Source organism: Crinia signifera, chromosome 3, assembly GCF_055691185.1.
Source record: "Crinia signifera chromosome 3, ASM5569118v1, whole genome shotgun sequence".
Lineage (NCBI taxonomy): Eukaryota > Metazoa > Chordata > Amphibia > Anura > Myobatrachidae > Crinia > Crinia signifera.
Window position 1 is genome coordinate 259,329,653 of NC_139219.1, and position 25,088 is coordinate 259,354,740.

At 42.6% G+C, this 25,088-nt stretch overlaps 2 protein-coding genes across 7 annotated transcripts in view; one reads left to right on the forward strand and one right to left on the reverse strand.

Annotated features, from left to right (window-relative positions):
• MED12L (mediator complex subunit 12L) overlaps positions 1–25,088 on the reverse strand; it is a 458,604-nt gene that overhangs the window by 270,511 nt on the left and 163,005 nt on the right. The gene's annotated exons all lie outside the window — the stretch shown is intronic.
• The window catches only part of P2RY14 (purinergic receptor P2Y14), a 30,861-nt gene that overhangs the window by 310 nt on the left and 5,463 nt on the right, over positions 1–25,088 (forward strand). Inside the window, exon 1 of one of the 3 annotated variants that reach the window (XM_083177949.1) lies at positions 17,597–17,745. The exons of 1 other annotated variant lie outside the window; for it this stretch is intronic. The gene's annotated coding sequence lies outside the window, so the exon portion shown is untranslated. Of the gene's footprint in view, positions 1–17,596; positions 17,746–23,209; positions 23,408–25,088 lie in introns of those variants that run through there. One more of the 3 variants, XM_083177948.1, reaches the window with a different exon arrangement.

Sequence of the window (25,088 nt, forward strand, 5' to 3'; positions counted from 1 at the left end):
TGTTTTGATTTATAGAGGGAAAAAAAAACATTGTTCTTTCAGTTATTTACTTTATTTCAGTGAACAGAATTAAATATTAGAATAAAAACAACATGTAAATATGAACAATTTTCATTTGTTGCCATCTAGTGTTAATGTTTGGAATTAATTATGCTACTGTATGAGTCAAGACCGTAGTTCCCAAACTAAGTGGTCTATTTACTAAACCTTGGAGAGAGGTAAAGCTGAGAGATATGAACTAAAATCCAATCAGCTCCTGTCATTTTTCAAACACAGCCTGTAACATAGCAGTTAGGAGCGGATTAGCTGGTGCTTTATCTCTCTCTACTTATAACTCTCCAAAGTTTAGTAAATAGACGTTTTAGTTAAGGAACACTTAAAACAGGCATGTCCAAACTGTGGCCCTCCAGCTGTTGTGAAACTACACATCCCAGCATGCCTTGCCATAGTTTTAGCATTCCCTAATAGCAAAACTGTGGCAAGGCATGATGGACCGTGTCGTTTCTCAACAGCTGGAGGGCCATAGTTTGGAAATGCCTGACTTAAAAGTTCAGGTTTTAAAGATACCTGTGCTTAAGCACAGATAACTTATTTGCTACTGTATCTCATACCCTTTTTACACATGCAGCTAAATCTCAAAATTTTACACACGAACGTGCATCTACTTGGGATTTCTGCATATGAAAGGAAACCACCTGGGACTAAGTCATGGGTCCATGATCTTGTTCCTTACCAGGGTCATGGAGCCGAGACCCGGGAATTTTCCAACTTGCTAGATCTGGCAAATTCCCAAGTCAAATGACTGAAAGCAGTGTGTGTCAGTTTGATCACACCATCTGCGCACAAATATGTATATACTTAAAACCTGGACCAAACTTGCCTACTTTTGAAAACAAGTTTCAGGGAGATTATAGTTGGTAATAGAATTTTGCACAGAGCCCCATTGAGGGGGCGTGTCATGCTCCACCCAAAGGGCTTGTCTAGTTCCATATATGGAGAGATTGTGAAAAGAGATTATGAGCGTGGCACCTAGAAGCGTGGGTGTGCACTGCTACATCTGAGAGGAATCTTTTAAAATGACATATCTAAATGTAGATGATCCCCAAAGCAGTTAGTAAGAGCTACTATACTTGGTAAAGTGCTGGGAAATGACGCTGATGATTCAATGTAATGGTATCTATCTCTCATTCCCTTTTTAGCCAAAAATAGAACAGTGTAATGTGGGCTAGGTGACATGAGGGAGATTGCTGGACTAATGAGGGAGAGAGGGAGATTGATGCTATTTCAGGGAGTCTCCTGCAGAATGCAGGAGGGAAGGACTGTTAGGGTGCCTTTATAAATCAGATTAGAAAACCCTGAATTAATAAAAAATGTAAATAAAAAAAAAAATCCATCAAATTATTATGTAAAGCAAATACAGTGAGTTCTACAAGATTTAGGAAATATGATGCTGTTTTCATGTAATTGAGGTTCTGACAGTGGTGAATGAAATACAACAGAATTCACAGCCTGCATATATATTTTAGTAAATGAGTATACTTTATAATTATTGTATTGGCACAAAAATTAAGCAGGAGTCTTATGTGGGGTATCGCTTGAAGAATAAGCACTCAAATATAAAAAGAAAATGAGTTTGTGCAATTTACAGTATTCAGGGGCTAATTCAGGTTGCATCGCAACATAGTGCAAAAAGCCGCTATATAGAGCAAAAAGTTGCAGGCCAGAAAAAAAGAATAAAAGCCCATTACACAATTGCAAATGCATCGCTAACTACCATGCATTCGTAGAGCCCTTCCAGGGCCATTTTTACAGGGGAACGAGCCATGCAACTGCATGGGGCACCGTATATGGCTCGTCCTGCTGTGAAGACGAGTCTTACTCTGATCACCCGCTGCCTACCCGCACCGCTTGTGTTGCTACTGTGCAGCTGACTGGAGACGCTGATGCAGAGTAAGCCAGGCCGTGGCACCGCAGTATTGCTGTGGAAACCAGGCCCAGCGGGCAGAGCAAGCGGAAGCAGAGAAGCGGGGAGACAAGCCAGAAAGGCACTCCCCTCCACTGGCTATCCCACACCTTCAATTTAAAGATAAGCTATAAGCAGGGGAGGAGGGGAGGGAGGAGAAAGACCCCTGCTACTGCCCGAGTCATCCTCTGCTGCTCACATTGCAGCAGCACCTGTGGAATAAATAGTGGTTGTGGCTGCTGTTGCTGGTGTCACAGTATCCTCTCCCAGGCTGTAACTGTCATTGGCAATGAGCATGTAATCCCCTGTGGCAATGAGCATGTTTCCCCTCTGGTAACGTGCATATAACCCTTGACATCAAGCAAGAAGCCCCTGACAATTAGCATGCAACTCCTGGCAAAAAAAAGCATGTAGGTAAGCATGGTGGGTGGCATAATGTGTAATGGGCATTAGGGCGTGTGGCATAATGTGTAATAGGCATTATGACATGTGGCATAATGTGTAATGGGCATTAGGGCGTGTGGCATAATGTGTAATGGGCTTTATAGTGTGTGGCATTATGTGTAATAGGCATTACAGTGTGTGACATGTAATACACCTTAGGGTTGCAGTATAATATTTAACGGGCATTACAGTGTGCTGAAAAATGTGTAATGTACATTACTGCGTGTGGTATAATGTGTAATGGACATTTTTGTATGTGGCATAATCTGTAATGGGCATTACAGAATGTGGTATAATGTGTCATAGGCATTCCAGTTAAACAGTGTATATTGATTTAAGTCGCCTGGCTGAGGTACAAGTTGGACCTGTTTCCCCTTGAGCGCCCCCAGCAGCTCCCCGGGAGGCCTATTTCCGACTTGGCACTGGATCTGCCATTTTTTACATGCAATTTATCACAAGTACAGTAAAACAACTACCGGGAGCTGCCGGAGAAGTGCAAGGGAAATCGGATGCAATACATCGCTGGTGCTAAAAATCTCCTGTCATGTGCCATTGATGATCCTGTGGCTAAATCAGGCTGGAAAGAACCACAGGCTTAGGGGCTGACTGGTATATAAACTGTGGTGCCTTGATAAAGCTACTACGCATTACCAGGAGGCACCCAGGAAAGTTAGAAGAAGGACCACAGAGGTCTATAGTAAGACCGCAGATGGTACAGGTGATGATGGATGAGACTTGGCAAATATAAAAACGTCAATAACTCAGACAGGATTCAGTACCATTAGAACTTGCAGGGACTAAGAAATAGGTGCAGTGTAGGAACGTAGATGCCGTAAGAGCTGGGTCCAGATGATGAATCTGGAAATCGATGGAGAATCACCGATGGGGGGAATCAATGGTGGAACGCCGATGGAGCAGGATACCAGTGGAGGGTCACCTATGGTGAGTATCGATGGCGGGACGCCGATGGAGCAGAATACCAGTGCCAATGACAAGTATCGATGGCGGAACACCGATGGAGATGGAAATCAATGGCTAAACACCGATGGAGCCAGGCAAGCTGCACGCTGGAATACTACAATTTCAATCAGCGATCTATGGCATAAGAATGGTGGCGGCTCTTAGGTGCCAGACACATGCCTTTCTAAAATGCTCAACAGTCAAATAGAATGTCTTTACTTTAAACAAAATGTTTGAGCTGTATATACCGCCAAATCTCTGTGGCAGGCAAAGAGATTACCGAGCGCCTAAGATACTGCTGGTAATACCAGCAGATGAGCGGCGGGGCTACCGATTATGCGGGAGCGTGCACCAGTGCTCACCGCTTATCGCGGTCTTGTACACACTGAGCGGCTTTTGAGCTAAAAGCAGCTCAAACTGAGCTAATTCAGCTCAAAGTCGCCCAGTGTGTATGGGCTTTAAGAAAGAGTGGATGTAATAGGTTGACTCCCTCTGGCCTGCCCTGTGCTGGTGAAAGTACTATGTGTGCTGTATTAGTCCTCTGTTCCTGTGCAGCTGTGTTTGGTGTCCCTACACTTGGATGTAATAAAGCAGCAGCTGCACTTTACACCTGCATCCATAGCCATGTTTACAATAAATTACCCAGAACACTGCAATCGCATACACCAGTGTTTCACAAAATTCTTATTTTTTTTTTGGACTCATGGCACCCTTGGCTATTGTTGAACTACACATCACAGCATGCCCTGCTTCAGTTTTAGCATGGCCAAACAGACAACCTGTAGCAGGGCATGCTGGGATGTGTAGTTCAACAACAGCCGGAGTGCCAAGGTTAGCCATTACTGCCATAGAGTATCCCAAATCCTTTTCACAGCACCCCATGGCCAATAATTTGTTATGGAACATCCTGAAGTAAATATATTATATAATATTACATAAAGTGTGCCTTGTGTTCAGTTATGAGGTGAGGGACAAGATTTGCTTCTGTTTGATCACATAGTTTATGACTGGCAGCCGCCAGCGCTGGTCTTGTGTGTTACAATGACCATAAATAATTTGAATTGGTTCTAAACTACTAACCCAGGGCACCTCTGCCAGCACCCCACGGTGCACAGTTTGGGAACCAGTGGCATACATATCAAAAATATTGTGTCCAAAGATTTCTGTGTATAGTGGTAAGTGAAAAGGAAAGACTGTGGTGATTTATTACATATTTAAAGACCATTGAGGGGTCTATTTATAAAAGTCTCAGATCCCAGATACTGACAAATTAGGAAATGATTACAGGATTTAAAGTTCTTACTTATTTAGCAAAGACCCCTGCAAGTATAGGCTATAACTGGAAAACAATTGGGCTAGTCTTCACCAAAGGGTTGGATACGAAATACTAATAGTCATATTGTTGATATTCATCAGGTCATAATGATGCTGACCGTGCTGTCACTCATCATATAAACAGTGATTAAATGTTGACATGTTACAATGTCACCATTTCATCCTGGTATACCAGCAGTGAGTTACCTTCCCTGGCTGCATCTCCTCTGCACAGTGGTCATGTACAGTAACCATCACTTCTGGCTCAGACCTCTGATCCTCCATTGTTCTGGTAAGTATTTTACCTTATCCCTAATCCTAATAACTATATGTAGCCATCCCTCCACAACCTAATGCTAACCTCCCCTTGCAACCTAACTTTAACCCTCCCACCACAGTCTAACCCAGCAGTTCTCAAACTGTGGGTCCTGACCGCAAAGTGGGTCCTGACCTTCTTAGCATGGGGTCGCGACTCCATGTTGCTGACCATCAGGCTGATGACTTTTCTAATCTCAGTCAGTGATTCAAGGACTCTAAAAATCAGTTGAATTGTCTGTTATTTTAGACTCCTCCCATCATTTTGTGCCTCCACAATGCTGCCATGTATGTGCTGTCTGCTGACTACACATGTGATGTGATGACCTTCTTCAGTAACTTGCTGGGGTCCTGTAATTAATTATATTGTCTAATGGGGACCCAGAGCAAAATAGTTTGAGGACCCCATTCATCAGTCGACATTCTGAGAGAATAATCATGTTGCATGTCAACATTTTATGTCAACAACGTGTTATTTTCTACCTTAATTGACTGCATCCCTTAACTAGATGTATTCTTTGAAGTTCCCCCATTTCATTGCCAACATGGGGAGCGGAAACACCAGCTCAAAGTAGTAAGACTCCTCTCATCGCTGCTGGCCATGTGACTGGGCCCTGACCATTGCTCAGTTGCAACAGTGATTTGTTTTGAAAAATTGTGTCACGGAAGATTTTCTATACCCATGATGGGCAGAGATAGAAAATCATCTCTTTGGTGGTTTTGATTTAAAACTTTACAGAATATGACTTTTAAGACAGTAAATTACACATTCTGGGGCAGATTTATTAAGCTTGGAGAAAAGTTAAACTGGAGATAAAGAGGAGAAAAGGTAAAAGGAGATAAAGCACCAGCCAATCATCTCCCAACTGTCTTTTTCAAACACAGTTGATTGGCTGGTGCTTTATCTCCTTTTACCTTTTCTCCGCTTTATCTCCAGTTTATCTCTTCTCCAAGCTTAATAAATCTGCCCCTTTTAGTGATTTATTTAAGCAATTTTAGTGTGAGATTTAAGCCGCAATTAAAATATTAGATAGATAGATAGATAGATAGATAGATAGATAGATAGATAGATAGATAGATAGCAAAAGCAACCTGGTGTTCCACTTTTACAAACCCATACACATGCATGTTTTGCAGGTCTCACAAAATATAGTGAAATAATTTGCTCCACCTGTGGATCTTTTAACATGTGTCAGTCAGTAAAGAGTGCACCTGTCGGGTGACCTGGAAAATGTGAACTGTGAGGGTCCTGAGGACCGAGTTTGAAAACCACTGCTCTATTGTATTCCCGACAAATTTGATACAAGAATTCTTCAGTGCTAATGAATAATAAGCAAAGAGCACATAAATTGATAATGAACAGGAAGCCATTATAAAATCATATTGCTGGATTCAGAAATGTAATCAACTCAAAAAACCACCACAATTAACAAGCAAGATTATGTTCCATCTATTTGAATAATACAGGTACACCACCAATTTTCCGGCATGATTGGTTCCAATGCCATGCCGGATTATCGATTTTGCAGGATTACAGAAGGATTTCTAGTTTTTACTAATTTTGCACCTTCAGTACATTTCTAAAGCAATAAATAGTCAAATGTATGCTACAGCATAATATTAATGAATGAACAAACACAGTAGTGTATGCAAAACTGTTTATTACAGTGTACTGCTGTATAAGCAAAGCAGGTATCAGGTATATTTTGAACAACCATTAACATTAAGTGTGGTATGAATGAAAGTCTTGCTGGGACCTTGTCTTTTTGACGCCACATCAGCCCCACTGCTGCCTGCTGTGTCACCTGCGGGATCCTTGGAAGCTGTACCCAGTGGCACTTGCTCATGCTGTGTGTTCCGCCGATGTGCGGTACTTGCTTTGACCTCAGACAACATGATGCTTCCTGTGTCACCTGCAGTGTCAGTGGCAGCTGTACTCACTGACACTTGCGCCTATTGCGTGTTACGCCCATGCGCAGAAAGTGTTCCAGATTAAAAGAGTTCATCAACCTCTTTTAATCTGGACAATTTACGATTTTGCTTTGTCCGGATTAAAGGAGGTCCCTAAACTTCTTTAATCCGGACAAATCAAAAGTGTCCGGATTAAAAGAGGTTCCGGACAAACGGTTGCCGGAAAATCGGTGGTGTACCTGTACTTGCTTTTTCCCAGGACCTCAATATTATTAAACTATACACCAGTGGTTTCCAAACTGTGTGCCGTGGCTCCCTGGGGTGACTCGGGACACTTGCAGGGGTGCTACAGATAGGTGGTCCAAGACCAATTCAAATTATTTATGATCCATTATTTATGGACAAAACCAGTTCTGGTGACTGCTAATCATAAAATATGTGTACAAACAGTACCCTTTACACATAACGGAATCTAAGGATCACATATAGCACAATCCACTTTATATTTTTCTCTACTTTTTTTTTGGGCCTAGGGATACCGTGAAAAAAACTCTGATACTCTAGGATGTAATAGAGAAATCATAGGCAGAATCTGATTGATTGATATGGACAACATCACCTCTTTTCATGGTTAGAAGCTTTAAGTAAATTGACCCCAATGTCTCATAAATCCATATAGACATGAGCTAAAAACTTACATTAACACCTAGAATCTATTAACCGGCACTATGGCATGTGACGACATGTTTACCACAGTGGCTGATGAACTCCAGTCCTCGTCTTCTAGATATACTGTATGTTAATATAAATAAAAGGATTTTCAAAGACCTCTACAGTATATACTTTATGTAAAAATCTGAAATGTAATATACTGTATTACATACTGCAAGCACCTCATATAAACAAGCAATACCCACAGAGATTCTTAAGGTGCATACACACTGTACAATTTTTTTGACCAATTTGGTTGAAAGACATTTCCATTGAACCCAGTGTCCTGGACTAAAGATGTTGACGAAAGATACTGACGACAAACGATAGATGAAAGCTCTAGCTACAGTTTATAGTCTCTTTTTGAAAGATATCCAAATTGAGCTGCATGCACAGTTGACGAACAATCTTGATGAACAACTAGCGGGTATGCGCATCATCATTCGTCATTCATCTGTTGTCAGTATCTTTCTTCAACATTTTTCGTCCAGGACACTGGGTTCAATAGAAATGTCTTTCAACCAAATTGGTCAAAAAAATTATACAGTGTGTATGCACCTTTAGTCCTTGTGACAGAGACAGTCTGCACAAACCTCTGAAGGGTAGAATCATTTTTTCACAGAATGCACAAAAAACAACCCACAAAAACAAAAAACAAAACCATTAATACTGGTTCATAATATAGATGCAGTATTGATAGTAGGACTTCCACCATTCATGTGATACAGTAACAGCAGGGGAGTAACTTTCAGAGGCAATGGAGTCCTCTGCTTCCGGGCTCCTGCATAAACAGTACAGCAGCACCTGTGTGGTTCAAAGCAGGATCCAAGTGTGACCACCACTCTTCCAATAAAGCTCTGCTATGCATCCACTGCGAATGCATAGCTAATGGGCTCTGAAGAGCATACCTTCCAAATTTTACAAATTAGAAAACGGGACCGGCCCAAAAAAAGGGCTGGAGGTACCTTGTCCGGAGGGGGAGTGGCCTAGCACTGTAAACCATGTTCGTCACTTTTGGGGCGTGCCCAGTACTCCCCTAGCAGCCCCAAGCTACCTCTCTGCACTTCCTCCCTCCGTCCATCCCTCTATGCACTAAAGAGATGCTGGGCGCATGCACTCGGCATCTCTTCAGCGATCACTGGATGAGAGCAGCGGTGATCTTTGGATCCTCCAAACTACCTACCTGCACCTGGGACACTGCCACCTGCGGGAGGGACCGTCTCCAAATAGCAAGTGTCCTGCCGAAATTGGGACAGTTGGGAGGTAAGCAACACCTGGAATTGGGGACAAGATGGCTCCCACTTGTTAACACTCTGCATCAAGCGATTGTGCACCCACTGCTGCTGAAGTTTGACCCTGACCCACTGTTGTAACACAGTATATACACATACAGTACTTTTTTTAAAGGGTGGTGGTGACTTTGGGGGGCTATCAAACATCAACTTGCCACCGGGCAACTGGAATAAACTTATACCTCTGGGTAACAGGAGTTTAGAAACTATTCCTTAAGTAGGTGTCCCCAACCTCTTTGTATCTGAAATGCAGCGTGCAAAATGGCTAGCAATAATTACATATACTGTGGGTGACATTTAATGAGATGCAAAAATAGGATTTGTGCGATTTTTAGTTAAAAAAACGGCCGAAATCGCAAGTTTTTCCCAATTCGCATATTTAATGAGATGCAGAAAATGGCATAAACCGCGGTTTTTGCTGCGAAATCGCACATTCTGAAGGTGCGATTTTTAGTCCCCTGTATTTTTGGAACTAGGACCGGTCCAAGAGTCCGGGGCTGGTTTCAGAAATACGGGGAACCCCTACGCTTTTTGTCCCCCGTATTTTTGGAACCAGGTCCGATTCAATGAGCCCGGTGGACTGGTTTTGCTCAGGAGGGGGAGCCCACGCCATATTTTTTTTTAACTCAAATTCGCACAGTTCCTCAAATTCGCACAGTTCCTCAAATTCGCACATTTTCAGGACTAAAAATTGCACATTTTCATGACTAAAAATCGCCCATTATCGCACTTTTTTGCCCGGAATTAAAATATGCGAATTTGCGGCACAAGATGCATTTTAAAAAGTGCGATAATGGGCGATTTTGAAAAGTTCCTAAAAATCGGATTCTATTTAATGTCACCCTGTTTGTCTACAATTATAATGGTGACTTCACATATCAAGTAGTGAAAAGAGTGGAGTGCCCATAGCAACCAATAAGCATCACCCTATCTACCACCGTTAACCCAGCGTGACTGGCTGCTATGGGAAAATTTTCCAATGAACCCAGGGGCACCACAATCTTTTTCTTTGGGGGCCTTATCTACCACAAAACCTACCTGATGACAGAAATATCTATCTCTCTACAGATGTGCCCTCCCTGTTCCAGTGCCTATGACTAGACCACTTCTCCACTGTTTTCACTGCTTAATACATCAACCCCAGTCTGACTACCCCACTATATGGATAACTAAATAGCATAGCGTATATATGTACAAGAAAGAGAGGAAACATGTTTTTTAGCTATCGCTGTATTCATCGCTCAATAAATAATTCACAGTGAGGCGAACAGAATTTCCATAGATATATACAGATGCATGTAACCCACTTGGATAGAGTGAGTCCCAGCTACACAACCTTATGCCAACCAATCACAGTCTTCGTGCTCCGGGGGAGTATGATTGCCAAACTGAAATTTGAAGGAAACTGCCAGAAAGGCACCACCAGAGTGGAGCCTGCAGCTTCATTTGACCTAACACTGGAAACTTCACCTGGCCCGGAAAGGATTTACAGATTGATAGTTATTTAACAATTCTGTGGGTGGTGAAGCATTTTGATTTATTCCGATAACGAATGAGACTCCCTCTTGCTAACTAGATATGTGACCCCAGTTATTACAACCTCAGTGGCATCACCACAACTGGCACACAACAGGCAACAGCACAAAATGTGTGTAGTTGTGTACATCACTAATATCTGTGATACTTGTACTGTTTCACAGAACACTCTCAGATTATCCCAATTTGACAGACCAAAAGTAAATATTTATGCTTTGCTATCATGCTGGTACAAGTCTCGCTCATGCGTCATCACTATGCGATATATGACGTACAGCAGCAGTCCAATGCAGCAATTAATTAGTTACTTTGAGATAAAACTTTTTGTACCTTATTGTAACTGCAACTTTGTATTTGATTTTGTGACATGTCCCTTACATTACAGTGGCATACTGCATTATCCTAATACCTGTACCTACTGTATTATTGGACGTACAGTATGCGATTACATTGCTGTTCACACTGTCATGGACTCTTTTACTCGACCCATTTTTTAAAAGTCTGTTGATTAGTTAGAATTGTTCATAAATGCGGTTACATCTATTCTAATTTACTGTTTGTGACCAATCACCCACTGGTCACAATTTTGCCCATCTAATTACTCATGCAAAATCTTAGATGCAGACCGGAGTGGACACCTGCCACAGCCAGGGACAGAGCTGTCCCTAATGTTAAGATAGAGCAATGATACTGACGTGTAGATGTCAAAATCGAAAGTTGCAGGTGTTGGGACGGTCAGCGCTGCTAATTGTTCATACTGTACATTGCCTGCACATCAGTGCGCTATGTTTTAGATAGCAATGCTGTAATAGATATCTGTTACATGCATCCCTGTAATTTACAATGCACTACCTGTGCAATACATGGAGCCGTCTACCCCTGTGTGCATGTGCGGATTTAGGTGGGGTACGGGGCTGTTTAGTAAATAAATTTTTTTGTTTAAACTATTTATTAAGCACTGGCTGCTAGAATAGGGTAGGGCAGGGGATCACGCGACCCAGGCCAGGTGCAGCAACAGCTCCAGCTGTGGACTGCTGCCAGGGGAGCCGAGAGAGGGGGGGAGCAGGTACTAATTACCCGGGCCCAGGCTTGCTGAAGGGGCCCCGCAGGGGCCCTGGTTCGACCCCTCCCTTCCCCTTCCGTCCCTCCCGGGTATCACCAGTAGCACACACTTCTACAACATGTGCTGTTCTGACAGCAGGCTCAGCATGAGTGTCTCACAGACAGCGTGAGACGTCATGCTGAGCCTGCTGTCAGCACAGCACATGCTGTAGGTGTGTGCTGCGTCTGAGATTACAGTTTTTAGAGTTTTCTTTTACCCACCTCTAAACATTTTGGGGGTGTGGCCTAAGTGTGGGAGGTGCCCACACCACACACACTTACGCCACACTCCCAAAATTTTACCGGGGCCCGGCATTCCTCTCGGCTGCCCTGACTGCTGCTGCCAAGGCCTAATATGTTGCTGCAGGGCCCAACTTCCACCCAGTGACGCCAGGGCCGGTGCAAGGGTCCTTGGCACCCTAGGCAAAACCTCTGCCAGCCGCCCCCCCCCCCCCCCCAATTATTTATTTATTCCGTGAGGGCGCGCACACACACACATAGATTTTAACCCACTCCCCCAGGCAGTTAACCCCTTGAGTGGTGAGTTTTGCTGGGGCAGATTTGTCCTGCCCCAGCAAAACCCACCACAGGAATTTGCAGGCTTCCCCCCTCACCTCTGCTCCAGCGTTAGTACGCCGGAGCTTCCATGCCGCCGCTGCGCTGTCCCCCTTGCCTTTGCCGGCGCCTGTCACTTTCAGCAGTGACGTCGGCTGCAGGCTGGGGGATGATTGCGGCGGCTCGGAAGGACTCAGGTGCCTGAGCGCTCCCGAGTCTCCCCGAGCCGCGCCGACCATCCCCGAGCCTGCCGCCGACGTCACTGTAATATGAGTGACAGGCGGCTAGCGGGGCGGGCGGCAGGGGATCGCCAGACCAAAGGTGATGGCGAGGACGGGGGGGACGGGGACAAGGTTTGTGGCGGGGGGTGGGCACTAGAGGTGCTGCGCCAGTGGTGCACACCTGGACACCACTGGCGCGCACCTATTGTATGTAGGTTAAGTGGTTAAATGATAAATAAGTGGCGCCCTCCAGCGGCCAGCGCCCTAGGCAGCTGCCTAATGCTGCCTAGTGGTAGCTCCGGCCCTGAGTGACGCCTGCCCGTGCTGGTGACATCATGATGCCATCCGTACATCTGAAGCATAGGGAAGAGCTAACGAACACATAATGTGTAAGATTCATTATGGTGTGTGGCATAATGTGGCCGGGCCCCTATTGTCATGTAGGCACTCCCCTAGTTTCAAATGAGCACTCACGACATGTGACCACGCCCATTTTTGGCATGCACTATTAGTACCACGAAGAAATGTTTTATACTATTATGTTTTATAGTACTATGTGTACTATATTCTATAAGGCCTCTGTTCCTGTGCAGCTGTGTTAGGCAACTCTACACTTGGATGTAATAAAGAAGCAATTAAGCTGTAAATCTGTCTACATAGCCATGTTGACCATAAATTACCCAGAACACTACACTATGGGGGTTATTCTGGTTGATTCGCATCCTTGAGAGTCAAACGGATCCTGCCTTGCGAATGGTGGTACGGCGGCCTGCCATTTGCACAGCGTTTATGTTCACGCGGCATGCAAATAGATGTTTTACATAACCATCCATTAGCAGCCTGCAGGGGAACACCCACATCATCGAATGATAAGGAACGTGCATGAGAACCTTACATCTGTGTGCACATTCTGAGGAAGATGTCAGCTGCCCACCCCCCCGCACCTTTGGCCATTAGCATGAGAACGCCCAGTGTTCTCATGGGAACGCCCATGCCTATGCTAAAGGACCACAAGGATGGGTACGTGAACCCAGCAAACAGTTTGTCATGGGCGCACGCACCCTGCATCTGCGCAGAAATGACGCAAAACATCGGGCCCCTTGCAAACAAAGGGATCTGTTTGAACGGACCTGAATAAAGTCCTGTGTGACATTTTATCTCATCTAATATTGTAAGAAGCTGGTTCCTACAGTAATACTGTCTTTATGCCTGATCCTAAGTGTGTAAGATTCCAGCTGTGTTATGTTTCTGTATTCCAGTCTAGGCAGGAACCACACTAACACCGTCATTTCACTAAGTGCTGTTTAGTTTAACAACAGCAAGTGTTTGGAAATTTTACAAAAATGCTTTTGTTAAAAGCAGCTTCCTGTATATGGAATTACATTTTAATTTAGAGATGAAAGAAAAATTACTCTTTAATAGTGATAAGACTTTGATACGCCATCCAGTTTCCTTTTCCCAGATCTGAGCATCAAGGAAATGATTGTGACACAAAGTTTAATAGGTATTGAGGCACTCTGGCCCTTATTCTGATCGGTGTGGCCGGATCAGATTATGCGGCCAGGACCGTGCGTGGGAAACCCCGCCTTCCATACGGATCGCCAACTCCGTCCGTACGCGGTAAGAAGCTGGCCGAACGGACCGCACGTGTATTTTTCACGGAATACGCCTCCTCCATCTAAGGGAACCTCCCCCATCATTCGATGGTCGCAGACCATCGAATGCAGGACCGAGTGCTCCACCAGCTCCCGCAACCTCAGACCACACGGACATTTTTCCGTGCAAAAGCAGGGATCTGGGCGGGCAGCTGATATCCGGCGATGTCATATGTCCGCCCCCTACACGTGCGTCACGGCCGCATTACCATACGTACGCCCAGCGTTTGCATGGGAACGCCCATGAAACGCGGGGCGTATGCATATGGTAATGAGCCCAAATAGCCCTTCACGCCCCTCTCCACCCCCTGTTCGGAGTGTTCACATATCATGCGGGATTTGGCCGTACGCCCCGCTCGCACATGCGCAGAAACGCCTCTGCACATGCGCAGACACAAAACATCGGCGGGCCGAACGCACGCGGATATATCCGCACCGACCAGAATAAGGGCCTCTGTATTGCCTCAATAGCAATTGTATGCATAATGCAACACATCCCACCACTGATCTGGTATATAGCTCAGCTGATAGAAGCAGTCCTTTGAGATCACCTGACTTTCAGGTTTAGGACAGGAGATTCCTTCTGAGGCTGCACAGCGTGACATCTGTGCCCCACAGGAAAGGGGGGGGGGGGGTGTAAGACATGGCCTTATCACCAGTGTAGCCATGCCCCTTTTTTGTAATCAATAATTTTTATTTAATTTTCCAAAAGTAATGATGGGGGGATACAGAATAAAAGAGGGAACACAAGTGTGTGTGTGTGTGTGTGGGGGGGGGGGGGGGGGGGGGGGGGATAGTAACATCAATATACAGTAAACAAGACGACCCACTGAGCAAAACAAACATACACAAAGAAAAACATATACATATGTCTTATTACAAAAATAGAAAGCGAAGAGCGAAGGAAATAGCATCAAAACAGCATAAGAGCAACTGCAATTAGTCAGAGCTTGGGAAGTTCAAGAGATTAATGTCTGTGGGTGGCCTATATAGCGTTGAATGGCCCATCCCATCTCTATAGGTGGCCTACACCATCCATTTCATATGTAAGGAGTTTGCAGAGGAGGAATACTCAACCTCTGCTGTCTCCAATTAGAAGTGTTTCTGGATATATGGACCAGATGCACTAAGGTTCAAAATTGATAAAATGGAGAGTGATAAACAACCGACCAATCAGCTCCTACCTGACATTTTTCCAACACAGTCTGTGACATGGCAGGTAGGAGCTGATTGGATGTCTATTTATCATTCTCCATTTTATCACTTTTGAAGCTTGGTGCATCTGGCCGATTGTCCCTTATTATCTCAATACGTGGGATTGCAGCTGTTGCTTTAGTGGCTTATAGGATATGTCCTAGAACATACTTCTCACCAGTGGACAAGTGGCCTCTATATACTGTAGATGAAACAGAGCCGTTTCAAGGTTCTCTTCGATACTGACCCCAACGACACTACAAATCATAAGAAACACTTCTTCCCAAAGATATTTTAGTATGGGGTACTCAAAAAAAAAAAAAAGGAAAAATTGTACAGATTCCCTCACAGTTTCTCCAGCATGATTTAGAGATGCTGGGCCAAATTTTGTGCTGGTGGTCTCCATGCCCCCTTTTAAAAATACAACTAATACCACAAAGTGGCACAAACCTAAACAGGGGGGTGCTTTGAGCCGCTTAGCCATGAGGAAGTCAAGGGGGGAAGGGTGTGATCACAATACAGCAGCGTGTGCTGGGCTACGGCTGTGGCTTGCTAATAGGTATGAAGGAGGGGAGCGAGCACAAACCTGGGCACCATCAATGCTCCTCCACAACACCAGGACTGGGTAATTAGTACGCGCTCCCCCTTTGGCACCATAGCAGCTCTGGAATGTTTTGCATTACTACATTCATTTAGTTTGGCCACATATTTACCTTAAGTACAGTACAACCCTCCCCTAGTGATATTTACATACAGCAAATAGATCTCTTATTAACCATTAATAGCATACAGTACATTCAAACCAAAATAAAATTTAAAATAACATTTAAAAACTGGTTTAACCTAGAGATGTGCAGGTCCGGATTTACCCGGATCTCAAAACGGGATCTTATTGGCTATATGCTGTCACATGTTTTTTCTCTAAAATACCCCACAGCAGAAACATTTTAACAGACCAACTACCTTACATACATTTTTTTTTTTTATTTGCTTTAGTTTATTCATTTGTGATTTATTATGTATGTTTTATTAAACTTTTTATTAATATTATAACCCACTTGTAATATATCCTTGATTATCCACATGTCTGCGGCACACATGCGCAGTCTTTCCCTACAAATATGTTTCCCAGAACTGCCTGTTACATGTTTGGCCAGATCAGACCTTCCTACAGTTCATTATTGTGTACTGTATGTCTGGTAAACTAATGCCAGATTTGTCTGGATTTGTATTGAAGCGCCCCATGTTTTTGAGAGTTCCAGGGGCTGCATGCAAAAACACAGTATTAGTAGTAAATACGGTAAGTAAATTATTCAAACTATTGTCCTGCAGAATAACCACAGGAAGTTGGATGCTGGGGCCATTGTAGCTGCATATGGGATTGCAGTCTTGATAAAGGTCAAGACACGCCCGAGTTTTTCTGCCACTCCGAGCAACAAATGGTCCATGACAGTCAATCACTTTGGGAATAAATCCTAACTTGACCACTACCACAAGATCTTTGCAGCAAATGTGTAGTACCACAATGGCCTTTGACCAAGTTGACCAATAGTTATTCATCTGCATAAATAATGGGTACCATATCTGATTCAGGTCCCTAGTTACCAGTAGATGCCAACCCCAGGAATTCCTTTACCTTTATACACCCTGGCATGCAGAACTGTTACTTAGCAATGGGTCAGAGTACAAAACTGCAGGTTCTTTCTTACATGCCAACACCAAGTGCAATAATCATGGGCACAACAAAGTGACCACTTAAGTTTTAGATCTCTCTATGCCTCCCTGCACTTTGCTCGGGCCAATCAGCATACAGAGACACGGGGATGCTTCATGCGTTCCCCCATGAGTCATGACCACGCGACTGTCAGACAGCCCATACTGTATCTATCTCTGGTCTAATTTATCTTGAACTTAACTAGAGCACAGGTAACTTTGCTACCACCAACTTAACCTGAGCAGCTACTCCTCCATATTGGTAATGGGTAAGCCATGTGTCACTGACTATGATGTCACAGCCCAGCGCTACACTACAAGACTGAGGAGCAATCCCCACCCACTTCAGCTAGAGATACACATCAGATGTGATTATAGAGCTGCCCTCTAAAGCAATTATGTATTTGTTTCATTTTAAAGCTAACAATACAATGTATGAGAAATATCTCATATAAATAAAGTTTTGGGGGTTTTGTTTTTTGCACAATGGGCAACATGTGATACAATGCTACATGACATTACTTCCCCATTACTATAACTACTGTAATGAAAACACTAGGTGAAGTGTGATGACCACAGCACACGAAGGAGTGGAGTACACATAGGCAGCATGACGGCAGAATATCCTGTATGCTGATTTATATAAGATATACCACAAACCATTGCATGTGCGTTCAGCGTGTACTGTCACTGTTCTGTGTATCTGTGCATATAACATTCAATGTAAGATGAACACAAGACGTTACCTGAATTGAACCAAAAACATGGTGATCATAAAAAAATCTCTGAGTATTGTGGGGCATGAAATGGATCTATAGCACCAGTGCAACAAGGATCAAATAAGTGAGAGCTTCATGAGGGTAAGGGGATTTCTATCCACTGTATGCCTTTATATAGTATTGTATAAAATAATCTTGTCATGTGTGAATTAATGAAAGTGATTGTGTAGTATCAAGTTTACCTGTCTCTAAATCTTTTTTATATGTATGATTATGACCAACTCAGGGGCAGATTTATTAAGCTTGGTGAAGTGATAAAGTGTCTGGTTTTTATTACCAGCCAATCAGTTCCTAACTGTGAAGTTACAGGCTTGGTTTGAAAAATGACAGGTAGGAGCTGATTGGCCGGTGATAAAAACCAGACACTTTGGGGGAAATTTACTAAAGGAAATTTGTAAAAAAAATAGGTGTATTTGTATCCAGAAATACACTTATTTTTGACATTTACTATCCCGAAAATACGGCAATTCGTATTCGTATTGATGTGCTATCAATACGAATACGAATTGCCGTATTTTCGGGATAGTAAATGTCAAAAATAAGTGTATTTCTGGATACAAATACACCTATTTTTTACAAATGTCTTTTAGTAAATTTCCCCCTTTATCACTTCACCAAGTTTAATAAATCTGCCCCTCAGTTCCCCCATCCAGACAACTAATGAATGAACTATCAAACATTATTTGTCCTATCCGCAGACAATCACTGACTGTATGGGCACTATAGAGGACACAGATCAACAACTGATCAATGTCCTTCAGAGAAGCCCAAGCAGCTCGTAGCTGGACCTGTTATTTTATTTGCCCTGAGCAGGAACCAACTTCTCTTATAAAAAAAACATCACCCTCGGTCAGTGACTTGCTCACTTCCTTTCCTAAGCCCATTGGCACTTTCTCCTCATTTGACCCCACAAGTGAGTATATTATACTGATAATAAATAAATCATAGCTATGTTTATGTAGCAGCAAATTGTATTGCCTACTATTTTGTATTCCTATTACAGTGGTGAAAGGATGTTTGTATCTTCTCTGGGTACAATTCCACTTCTTGATTCTTATACCTTCTTCTATAGAAGTTATTGAGTTATTGTTGTTAATGTTCTATTATGGTATTGTATCACTTTACAGAAGAAAACCTTATACTACAGTATATATAGTATATACAGTAAAACTTCTCTCAGTGCCGAAGTTACAGAGTGGAATGGTCTGGTTTGTAGACTTTGAGATCTCCTAATATTTCCAAAGAGTCGCTAGGTATGGCAGTCTGCGTCATTTTTTCCTTGACATGAAAGAAGTAAATTTATGGCATAATGGGGCAGATGTATTAAGCTTGGCGAAGAGATAAACTGGAGATAATGAGCAGTATTCAATGCTCTTGATTCACTACTTTTTTCGGTGAACAGGGCTGTTTTTTGGCAAAACTGCGAAACAGTTTTTTTACGGAAATGATATACGCCGTATTCAGTGATCACTGTTCGTCGAAAGCGAACAGCGAATGCCAGCCAATTCGCCGTTTCATAGTTGCCGCTATTCGCTGTTGTATTTCTATGGGGATTTTTGCATAGTTCGCCGAAAGTGTATTCAATGCCAAAATGGAGAACTGTGTAAACTTTTTTTTTTTGGGGTGAAGTTCTCCGTTCTGCATTCAACATATTTTTTAGGTGAACTGAAATTTGTACTTATTAAATAAATGTTTTTTATTCATTTTTTGGTGTCTAAAAGTCAATTTATTTATTATTTTATTTCTTTACCAACGCCGCATTAATATATTTTTCTTTTTTTGTTGATTTTCTTTTTCCTCCATTAGTGCTGTGTTTGCATGAGCCTGTGGTCTGCTGCTGCTGGACCCGTCCCCGTCCTCTGCGCCAGCCGCTCTCCCTCCCTGACACCGCCAGGATGTCTGCCGCTGCCCCCCTGCCTTCTGCCATCCCCTTGCTGCTGAGGGCAGTATTCAGTGCGCTAGATTTCATCAGTTTCGCCGGCAGGGGCAGCAAGCCCTAGACGAATTGAATAAGGTGAAAGGGAGGGCTGGCTGCGGACAGGGAGGATGGCGGAAACACAGCGAATCCAAAACAGCGTATGCTGCCGTGCACTTGCTGTGTAGTTGAATACTACCTAAAGTGGAAGGAGATAAAGCACCAGCCAATCAACTCCCAACACATATTTCAAACACAGCTGATTGCCTGGTACGTTATCTCCTTCTACTTTATCTCCAATTTATCTCTTCGCCAGGCTTAATACATCTGCCCCAGTGTCTTTTGAGGTTCCTTCTGAGGGCATGACTTGGTTTGGGCAGTCCATGGAGATAATGCAGTATGAGTAACACGTGTGAAACGTGCTGTCCACAACCAAGAAAGCAAAAATATACATATGCATGTAAGCAAACGTGTGTCGTTACATGAATGCTTGCTCCTGGTCGGCTAAGATGTGGGAGTGATAGTGTGTCCTATCAGAAGTTCAGTAAGAGTTTAAACATTTAGAAACACATGCAGACCAGGTGACTAGCACGCTGGAAAAAAGCCCTATTATGTGTAGGTAATCAGTGGGATATACTGTACAAATGCTCTGATGTTGATGATGGTCAGCTTGGGATCTATCTTTTCTATTAGATTTGCTTAGGCTTCTGTAGGCATGTTTAGGATTTTTTTTCATACATGGAATGAATAGTTATATCTGCTCTACTATAAAGACTTATTGATGCTTAATTGCGAATGCCTACTGTATTTCACTAACAAAACTAATGAATGTATTTTGTGGCACAATTGCACCAGTTCTACAGCATCAGTCTATTCAGAAGGTCTTGATCTGATGCCGGAGTCATGTTCTGAATTTCTACTTTATAGTAGTGTAGCCACTAAAGCATTAATATTTGTGGTTTCCTTTAATCTTTATGTTGCAATTCTCAGATTGTTCCAACACCTCCATTCTACAGTATGTGTGGTCAGTCCTTCCTTCCAGTTATTACATTTTTATTTTTAAAGGTGGATATGAACTCTGGTCTATAACAGTTTTTTTTTTTTTAGTGTATCTAAAACTGTTTTAGATGTTTGGGTGGTTTTTTTTACACCAACATGAAATGTTGTTTGCTAGGAGATCGCTCAGCTTATTACTATTTTTTAGATTTGATAGTAAAAATGTTTAATAAAGAACTACAGGTGGCAAGTGCTGAACTTTATAACATTTATATATGGCCGTTCATTTGCTGCTGGTTACTTCTTTTTTTTACAGTTTGTTCTTAGTTTGTTTTATCCTTGAATTATTCCAAATTAGGATATATATTTTTTTTCTCATGCAATTCTTGGTTATGGTGTAAAGGGTCAACAGTCAAAAGGTTGATAGTGTTGACCCTTAACTGGTTGACATGGTGAAGGACTAAGTAGAAAAAAACATGTCCCCCTGCATGGCTCGCCATGCTTACTGTTCCCAGTAGGAGTCCATGTAGAATGTTGTCCATTTGATCATGTAATGTAGGTGAAACATATGGTGTCAACCTAGACACTGTTAACCTATCAACCAGATACTGTAATTTTTAGCTGCTTTAGGGGTTCGTTCTGGTTGACTTGCAAAGCTGCGAATTTCACAGCTTTGTGTGCCAATTAAACGCAGCCCCCCCTCCTCGCACGTCGAATGTCCCCGCATGTATGCAAATTGAGGTTTTTCATAAACATCCATTCATAGCCTTGCATGCAGGGCCGAAATCATTCAATGGTCACGATGAAGTCTCATGCGTTCGCAAGTCTAAGTCACTCTATGGTGACTCAAATTTGCAGCACCATGCTATGCGACCAAGGCGGGCAGCTGACATCTGGTGATGTTAGCTGCCCGCCCCCCAGAAAAGCATTCTAGTTTGCAGGGGTATGCCAAAACCCTACTACTGGCCCTGTCTCTGCCTAATGGGGGGGGGGGGGGGATTAGGTGGCATAGAGAAATTAGTTCCCCCACCTCAGCTGATTGCTGACCTTTACACAAGGAGTATATGGGACTGCTTTCCATTCAAGGATAACCACCCACCTCATTTGTGGCGACCGGCTCGGTAAATATTAACTACACCTCCGGAGATACCCCTTACACCTCCAGTATATACGGCAAAATATGGCTATACTATATGCCCCCAAGCCCATTACAGACTGATGTGGCATCAACTATACCTCAGGTCCCTTTGCACTACTATGCCTTTTTATGTCATTGTGATTTTACATTGATTTTTATTTGTGTATTTACTCATATTAAATAGTGTTTATTTTAATTTAATTATTGTTCAGCGCTGCTTTGTATGCTGATGTGATCTTCACAGCAGCATAGTGTTGTGTATTTTTTTGTTCTCAAGAGGACTGACTATCCTCTAATTGAAGCAGCTGCTACTATAGAAAAACCCCTCACATCAACCACTCAATTTGGTAACCTTGGTTACCCAATTGTTATTCGCATTACAACACACCATAATGCTTCTTATTCACATTACACTCTACCATATTGCTCATTATTTACATTACTCCACACCATATTGCTTACTCACTCACAAAACACATTGCACAGTCCCATTAGCATACACTTACAGCCTCCCTAATAGTGTTGGATAGATCCAGTGCATGTTGGAGCCAGCAAGCTGCTGCTTCCTAGTGCCTTGCGGCTATCTGTTCCCCCTGTTTCCTGGTATTGGTACTGCAGCCTGTTGGAAGCTCGCTATTGCTGGTAAGTGGGTACCAAGAGGCAATGATGGATGGACTGCCACACATGAAACGTCTGACAGCTCATTAAAGCGGGCAGCTGCATACCTAGAATACGGCACCGTATCCAGTCGGTTTCCTCTTCACTTATCCATCAGTTTCATCAGCATCTGTCAACACCATCAGCGCATCCCAGTTCCCATGCCACACAATCTGCTGCTGCCTACTGTTAAGATAAGCTGACAATAGGCTTGGGATGTCCTTACCTTAGGCATTTGTCTAGTTTGTCTGTGGCATTGCTGACAGGAATGTGACCTTACAGAAGTCCCCCTGTGTAAGTTACTCTGGGGGCACGTCCACTGTGTGCATCACTCTGGGGGCAGCAGGTGCTGGGCTGCTCTCAGAGACTCAGGCTGTACTGCAGACTCCTTCTCAGTGACGTGAGCCGAGTGCTGCATGCACACACTTCAGCACCCAGCTCCTGACACTGTGGAGTAGCCTGTACCTGCAGCACCCCCTCTGACATAAATAACAGGAATGCTACTGAATTAACATCCATGCAGGTCACTACTCTTTGTTCCTCTTAAAGCAATCTGTGTTTACTATAAATTCAACATAAATCTGCAGATTGATATCAAATGAAACAGTTTCCTATTAGTTTATTTGAGAGTTCAGCCTTTAATGTGGAGCGAACGGCATCCACCAATGTGTTCAGCGGAAAGGAAGTTAATATTACAGAAGCATAAAGGTCAAGCACAGACATGGGAACGATATTCTTCATTAGGATTTTTGAAGGATTGTGGGCTGAGCCTTTAGACTGTAGACATCTTACAAACCCAACACAGATGACACTGTGTGTAACTAACGCATTATGCTCATCTGTACTATTTGACATTTAAACAACTTGTGGGCAGACAATTCCAAAACACTTTTTTTTTTTTCTAATAACTCGGTGTAAGTTGGAAAAGTATTTTCAAGTCAGTCTCCTGGATGCTACTGATCGTGAAACAGAACCAGTATATCATCTATATCTAGGACATGTGAAATCTCTCAGGCGTGCACCTACTAATAAGTCAGGTTAGTATAAACTAAGACAATAGCATTACTGTTACTGCGTGCCATGGGGATTTTCTGTAAGCAAAGGGCTTCTTATAAGACTTGCAAAGTTACCGACCTGCATACGCAGTACACACACACACACACACACACACAGCTGCAATTGTGTACATTGGGTTTTACTTCTGTTTTTTTAAACTTTTATTTTTATCACTGGTATTTATTAAGCATTTGTTGCTGGCAGAAACATTATTTATTTTAGTATTAATTCGTTTTACTGTTTTAAAGTTTCATGAAAGGCTGTTTTATTCTAGGTTTAAAAACTACCTTTACAACCGGATAATTTCTAACTTCTGTGTAGATAAAAAAAAATATATATATAAATACATTGCACAATAAGTCTTCTGGTCTCTATGTCCACTCAGTGCTTGTAGTACTTATAATAAGGACACAGTTTTTTAATTGTCAATTTAATTTATAATCTTGATTAGAGTAGTGAATCTTTATATATATATATATATATATATATATATATATATATACATATATACATACATACACACACACACACAGTATATCTATCTACCTTACACAGCAGCGAGGGCGTCATTATATATATATATATATATATATATAAATAAAATATAGAATGTACTCAGACACAGTTTGAAATACAGGTTGAGTATCCCCTATCCGAAATGCTCGGGACCACGAGCATTCCGGATAGGGGAATTTTTCGGTTTTTGGAATATTTTTTTTTTAGGCATACTTATCTGTCCCCTGATGGTGTCCGGTGGTCCCTCGGCGTCCACGCAGTCCCCGGGCGTCCACAGCAGGCCTCCAGCATCTTCTCTGGGTCTCCAGCGGTCCCAGGAATGCATTGCGGGAGTGTACGCGCGCACAGGTGGCGTCACCGGCGCGCGCGCACACTCGCGCAATGCATTCCTGGGACCGCTGGAGACCCTGGAGAAGATGCCGGAGGCCTGCTGTGGACGCCCGGGGACTTGGTAAGTATGAAAAGAGGGTTAAAAAAAAAATTTGAATGATTCCAAAAACCACGGTTTTTGGAATAATTCAGATAAAGGATGTACGGATACAGGATACTCAACCTGTAATAAAATAATTTTATACAAAACAAAAACTGCCATATATTTAATAGTGCGTAGTGCTCCAGCTGATTCTCTATTAACAAGCAAACTGCTAAAAATTAGGATTTGCTGGAACATGTAGTATTTATCTATAATCCAATTTGCTAATTTCATCTTTATGAGACTGTATTAGAAAATGTTTACATTTCACTGGAGCTATACACGTCAAACAAACTTATTATCATCATTTATACAATTGTTTTATGGTGTTTTATATTTGAATTGGCATCTAAACCGGACATTACAATGACAAACATCGGTCCTCTGGGGATTGGTTAGGGACAGCATAAATTTGAAACACACACGGAAAGAATTTAATAATTTATTCGGAGGCTTTACACAGAAGGAAATACTTTTTTAATAGAAAGCTGGAAACAAGTTGCCGTACATAGAAAATATTGATATAAAAAACATATGTCTTTTATATTTTCCAATATCCATGAAGCAATTTAATAATCTTGATATATAGCAGCAGTATTCAGCACCGATACCTTCCCCTAGTGTATAATTAGACATTTTAAACTTTAGACTAAACGCATGCAAGATGAGAGAAT